General features: G+C 66.8%; 1 long non-coding RNA gene across 1 annotated transcript; it reads left to right on the plus strand.

Annotated features, from left to right (window-relative positions):
• Positions 1-5,771: 5,771 nt before the first annotated feature.
• LOC129783966 (uncharacterized) lies at positions 5,772-6,594 on the plus strand. Its single transcript, XR_008746176.1, has 2 exons — positions 5,772-5,973; positions 6,463-6,594. It is a non-coding gene; the product is annotated as an uncharacterized LOC129783966 (long non-coding RNA).

The raw sequence follows: 6,594 nt of genomic DNA on the forward strand, positions 1-6,594 counted from the left end.
CGCGTGCCCCTCGCGCACCCGCGCGCGCGCCCCCGCCGTGATTGGCCGCCGCGCGGCGCTCGCGCCCCAGCCGCCCATTAACATGCATGCCGCCCCCCCCCGGTTTATTCTATCCTTCCTCGCACGGCGACGCGTCACGCCGAAAAGCCTTCCAATAGGCTGGCGCCCCGCCAGGCGCCTGCCAATCAGAAAGCGACGAAGGTTACGACGTTAAGTGGCAGCGCCTAATTCAAGCCCAGCGGATGAATGGGAGGGGTGGGAAGAACCAGGAGGAGCGCGCATGCGCACTGCGGCGCAGGCGGGGTTGCGTTGCAGCGGGGGTTGCATTGCTTCGGTGCAATGCAACGCCCGCTGCAACGCAACCCCGCCCTCGCGTGCTGATTGGCTGGCATTCCGCCAGCCCGCTGTCAATCATGCAGTGTAAACAAGCTGCTGATTGGCCGGCCCCTCCGACTGGTGATGACGAGCCCCGCGCGCAGTTTCAAGGAGGCCCCTGATGGGGGGGGACGACGACGGGGGGAACCGGGGGCAGTTTCTAGGCTTCCCCCTCCCGCCCCCCTTCCTACAACCACCGGTCCCCGGGCGGACCCCGAGGGCCGGCAGCGATCAAAGGCGGCGGCGAGAGGGGAACGGGCCGGAGCCAGGCACCGACTCCGCCGCGCTGCCAGCAGGTCGGGGCGGGGGGGAGCTGTGCAATGCTGGGCTGTGTGTGCAGCGCGGGGGGTGGCGTGCGAGGCGGGGGACGCAATGCTTGGGGGGGCGTGCGGTGCAGCGTTACGGGGACGTGCCATGTGGGGGGGGGGTCGCGATGCTGGGGGGTCGTGCGATGCAACGGGAAGGGACTGTGTAATGGATGTGCACTGTGGCGGGGTTTGCAATGCTGCGGGGGGCGTGCGGCGCAGGGAGAAGGGGCTGTGCAATGGCGGGGGCGCAATGCTAGCGGGCCATGCGATGTGGGGGGGTGCAGTGTGGGGGGATTTGCAATACTGGGGGGGTCGCGCGGTGCAGGGTGAAGGGGCGGGCAGTGTTGGGGGACCGTGCAACGTGGTAGGGTGTGTGTGCAATGGGGGGGCCGTGCAGTGCAAGGTGAAGGGGTTGTGCAGTGTCGTGGGTGGGATGCAATGCTGGGCTGTGTGTGCGGGGGGGGGCGGGGCATGCAACGTCGGGATTTGCAATGCTGGGGGGTCGTGCGGTGCAAGGTGAGGGGGGAGTGCAATGTTGGGGGGCCTGTAGTGGCCGGGGGGCACTGTTAGGAGGCCGAGCAGTGTGCAGGGGGGGAGTGCAATGCTGGGGAGCCGCGCAATGCAAGGTGAAGGAGGGGGTGCAGTGCTAGGGGGCTGTGCGGTGCAAGGGGGGCAGTGCAACACGGAGAGGCTGTGCAATGCGGAGGGCTGCAGGGGGCCAGGGGAACGGTGCAGCAGTCAGGGCGGCGAGCAGGTGGTGGGGAGGCCGCGGCCGGCACTGGGAGCAGCGGGGCCTGGCAGTGCCTGCCACCGCGGGTCCCTGCCATGGCACTGCACGGTTGCGGAGTGGGTTTTTTTTTTAAATAGAAGGACATAATTGATTGAAAATACTAAAATAAATACAAATAACTTGTAAAAGCTATTAGATTACAACGGCGCTATTCATTATGCCAGCACGACAATTGAGTTAGGAGGGTGAGTGGCCGGGGGATGCAGTGCAGCCCGTGGGGACCCTCCGGCACCGTGGCCACACCACGGCACGGCCAGCCCTACGCAGAACGGGACGCACGGACACAGCCTGCTCCTGCCGCAGCCAGCAGCCCTGCGGGGCACAGGTCTGACACATGGGCTGGTGCATGGCAGCGATGCGCAGGGACACGCATGGAGGACGCGGGATCACACCCTCAGCGCGAAGGCAGCTGCACCAGCCTCTGCCACGGCCACAGTGCTGGCAGGGAGACCACAGTGCCACAGGCCCAGCGCTGCGGCGGGGGTTCCCCCTCCAGCGTGTGAGGAGCGAGGCGGGGGCCAGGCTGCGGTCTCTCGGCCAATGGACCCCTGCTGCCCCGGCACACCCCCGCCCTGCACGCCCCAAAAAGCTCCTTTTGCTTCCTCGATCGTTTTCCCTTTGGTGTTTTGGAGTAGCTGCGGAGCAGAGCCTGCTGGCCAGCACAGGCTGAGCGCTGCGGCTGGATCCTCCAGGGCTCCCGCTCTCCTGGGTAAGCAATGGGGAGCAGGGCTGGCCACATCCTGACCACCTGGGGACCAGCCTCCCGTGGATGTGCATGGCAGCACCCAGCCACAGCACAACACCACCGCTGCGCTCTGGGAAACACGCTAAAGCATCCCGGTTGGATCTCTTGCCATCTGGGAAAGGCCGGGAAAGGGCTCAGGCTTGATTGATACCGTTACGGATTATCCCAGCACGGGGAATTGCGTGGAGCAGAAGCGGGATGTGCATCCTGGCAGCGGGGGGCCAGCGCATTGTTCGGCTGCCGGTGGCAGGGGAGCACGGCAGGGGGACAGCTGCTTCATTGCCAAAGAAAACCAAAAATCCAAACAGCGGCTGTGGGGCTCTCCCCTCCCTCCCCCTCCCCCCGCCCAGGGATGTGGGAGTGGGAAGGAGCCGGGGAAAGCCCTGGGGCCAGCTGGGAAGGGGCTTGTGGAGCAGAGAGTGGGGGACCCCTGAGCCTGCATCCCTGGGCTGGGGGGGCAGCCCTCCCCCCGTGGGCAGCCCTCCCCCCGTGGGCAGCCCTCCCCCCGTGGGCAGCCCTCCCTGTGCGTGCTCCCTGAGCATCACTGATCAATGAAGCGAGCCCAGATGAGTGCAATTAAAGGGAGTTTAATGACGCCCCCTCGCACGCCCACCCCCCCCAACCCCTGTAGCTATCTTTGTCCGCACCTGGGGTGTCCGGCCGGGACTGGAGACGATGGGCAGCAGGGCCAGCCAAGCTCACTGCCCCTCCCAGCACCCCTGGAGCTGCTGCTGCATGGGTCCTGCAGGGCTCCGAGCCCTGCGCTGCTGCTGCATGCATGCACAGTGCTCACCCCACAGCACTGCACCACTGCTGCATGTGTGCATGGTGCTCATCCCTGCAGTCCTGTGCTGCTGCGTGCACACACGGTGCTCATCCCTGTGGTTCTGTGCTGCTGTGTGCATGCACAGTGCCTGCCCCCTGAGTCCTGCACTGCGCCGCTCCCACTGGGGTGCATGGGCCACACCTTGATGCAGCCCCTGGGCTTTGCCCTGCAGCACTGTGCATGCCTGCATGGTGCCCATGAGAGCATGGGAGCACCATAGCACTGGCCCTGTGCCCCACCGTGCCATCACAGAGCACCCTGAGCACGGAGGCACCCTTGGCTGGGCAAGAGAGTACCCCAAGGAATGGGGGCAGCGGCAGGGGCTGCAGGCAGGGTGCTCCCTGTCCTGTGGGGGTCTTCCTCTGGCCTGGGCATGTTTGGGAGTGCAGCAAGGAGGCTGCAGCCTGTGCACTGGCACCTCGACCTGGATGTTTCAGTGCTTCATCCTCCTGGGAGCAGCTGAACCCCCTCGGAAAGGGGGCTGGAGCAGCACCCCTACTCTCCCTGGCCTCCCTGGCTGTGGTGGGACCCCCTAGCCCATGGGACCCCACTGCTGCCCTTGCACAGCGCATCCTGCAGCTCTGCGGCACAGCATGGCATGGCACAACATGGTGCAACGCGGGCAGCTCAGCCTGCTGGCACTCGGGGCAGGCGGGTTTCCAGCTGGCTGCGGGTTTGCCAGCATGTTGCAAGGCTGGCTGCGACCAAGGGTCGTGTTTGCAGGCACAGAGGGAAGAAGCAGCCCGGCGCTGCTGTCACCGCTGCTCCCAGCCCAGGGATGCCAGCCCCCTACCCCGTGGCCCAGGGAAGTTTCTGCAGGTGGGGGGCAGCGGGGGGCATGGAGCCACGGCTGCTTTGGGGTCCCAAGGAAAGAGGAAGGAACTTCCATTAACTGTCCCATTGTATTGGCCGTGGTAATAATCGGGTTTGCTAATGCAATTGCTGCTGCAATGTGAAAATCCTACTGGAAAATGTATTAGAGCAATTATCTGTCTCGCTCCGCAGCCGGGTGTAGCATTAATATTCAATTTTGATGTGAAAGTCCTATTATGTTAATGACTTTGGTGACAAAAGTCGTTAATGTAAGACGTCTCCTTTATGGTGCGGCATTAGCCAGGGTGAACACTACCGCGGCACAGCGCACATGGCGGGGCGAGCAGCGAGGGCGGCAGGCCCCGGGCTGCGGGGCTGCGGCGGAGCCAGGCCGGGCCCCCTCCCCCAGCTCTGCACGGCCCTGGCCTCTCAGGCTGAGCGGCCTCCGACCCAGTGCGGCCGGTGCAGGGTGCTGCGGCGGGGCGCGGCGGCAGCGGGGTGTGCCGGGGCCCCGAGGAGGGCGCGGGGTGGATTAGCCGCGCTGCAGCGCATCCAGCAGCGGCACTCCCTCTGCCGCAGATGCCCTCCTTTGTTCTCTCCCAGAGCCAGGGGAGATGCACCGGCGCTTTCCCACCGGATGGAGAATGTGGCGGTGCCGGCTCGGGGCTCGCCGGTGTCCCTGCCTGCCCCGGTCCCAGTGACACTGAGGCTGCCCAGCTGCTGTGGTGCGGCTGCCCGCAGTTTGGGCAGCCTGGCAGGCCCGGGTGGATGGACAGGCAGCCGGCTCCTCCTTGGGCTCTGACGGCACCGCATGGGCCCCGAGCTGCCGGCTCACGGTGGGGGGATGTGGGGAGGGGGGCAAGAAGTGCAGCCAGAGCCCTGCAAACCTGCAGCGGGGGGCAGCACCTCGTGATCTGGCCATCACCAGCTGCCACCACAACCCCTGGGCTGGCACGGCAGTGCTGTGGCTGGTGCACAGCTGGGCCCCTACTGTGACAGTGTCCTGGAGGGGACGGGAACCACCAAGCACAGAAACTGGGAGCGGCCTGGGACAGTAAAACTGGCCACGACCTTCATCTTGCTGCTGCCAGCATCTCGCTGCTGCCGGCCTGGCCATGACTTGGCATACCGGCTTTGCCACGAGTGTGGTCTGTGGTCTGGCATCGGGCAGCCCTCCCACCCTGCCGGGTCCACCTGGGAAGCCAGAAACTTCTTGTGACTGAGGAGGGGCCGGCAGCACCTGGACACAACCCGGGCGTGGGCAGCAACACCCGGGCAGCCTGTTCCGCACCCCTTGGGATCCCCCCCCCTGCCGCAGCCACAGTCCCCCTGCTCCCCTCCGGCGGTGGGCGCTCAGCACAGCTGGGCCCCGACATACCAGCACGGGGCTGGGGGTCCCATCTGGGGCCTACGCGTGCTGCAGCTCCAGCTGCACGGCAGGGTGCAAGGCATTGGGCTCTACTGCCCAGAGCCCACCGGGCCGATCCAACGGGCGAGTCGGGCTGCCGGTGTGCGAGGGCTGGTGCGAGGGTGTCCGGAGCACCGTGACCCCGGGACAGGCCCCGCCGACAAACCGACCCTGCCGAGTGCGGGCGGCTGGGGGGGCGCCACGGCCGCAGCCACGCCTGCCCCGTGTCCCCGGGGGGCGCTGAAGGGAGCGCCGGGGCCGCGGCCCGTGCTGGGCCTGCCCGGTGTCCCCGGGGCGGCTCCGTGTCCCCGGGCTCGGCGGTGGCGGCTCCGCACGCACGTGGCCGGGCCGGCCCCGGCTACCCCGCCCCGCCCCTCCCCTCACCCCGCGCGCCCATTGGCCCGCCCTTCCCCCTGCGGCTCACCCATTGGTCTCGGCGCCCTCCACAAACAAAGGCCGGCGCCCGCGGGGGGCCCAGTACGCCGCTCTGATTGGCGGGACCGCGGCGAGGGGGCGGGATGAGGGATGAGGGAGGATCACGGGTAGTCCCCGCCCCCGGAGCCGTGCCGGTTGCCTTATAAGGGGCGGGGCGGGGCGCGCTCATTCATGCGCGCAGAGAGGGGCGGGTCCATCGGTGGTTTCGCCCCCGCCCGTGGCGCGCATTCTACGCTGCAGCGGCAGCCCAGCCGGGAGGAGCGGCCCGGCCCGGTAAGGCCCGGAGTGTACGGTACGCGTGGGTACGTGTGGGTGTGGTGGCGCTAGGGCTCGCGTGGGGCCGGGCCCAGGTTTCCTCTGCAGCAACTTGCGTGTCCCGCCGCGGGTGGATCCCCACGCTGCACCCTGCGTACCTGGCACAGACACGCGTGTACGGCTGTGGCGGGGGGGGGCATCCCGTGCGCACCCCCCACCCAGGGCTTTGCACGGCCCCACAATGTCCCTCCGGCCCGGGCAGCACTAGCTTCCCCTATGGCCTGGGGAACACCTGCCCCACGGCCGCCCCACGGCTCCCGTCCCAGGACATCGGGGTGACACGGGGAGGGGGGCCGCCGCAGCAGCCGCTTGCCCCCCTCGCGGGACAGCTCGTGCTGTTTAGCCCACGCTGCTTCTCGCCCGGATAAATCGCCTGGATAAATCGGGTCCGTCTCCTCCATTTTCCTAATAGTGACCATAAATTCATTTACATTTCCAATCTGCCAGGTACTCGCATGACACATGGCGGCTTCCAGCCTGCGCCGGAGATATGGATTGAACTTTAGTCTCCGAGCAATTAAGGTGCCTGAAACTGCACTTCATTAATGGTTGTTATGCAATAAAACCGATAAAACTGCC

The sequence above is a fragment of the Falco peregrinus genome, chromosome 2, assembly GCF_023634155.1.
Source record: "Falco peregrinus isolate bFalPer1 chromosome 2, bFalPer1.pri, whole genome shotgun sequence".
Lineage (NCBI taxonomy): Eukaryota > Metazoa > Chordata > Aves > Falconiformes > Falconidae > Falco > Falco peregrinus.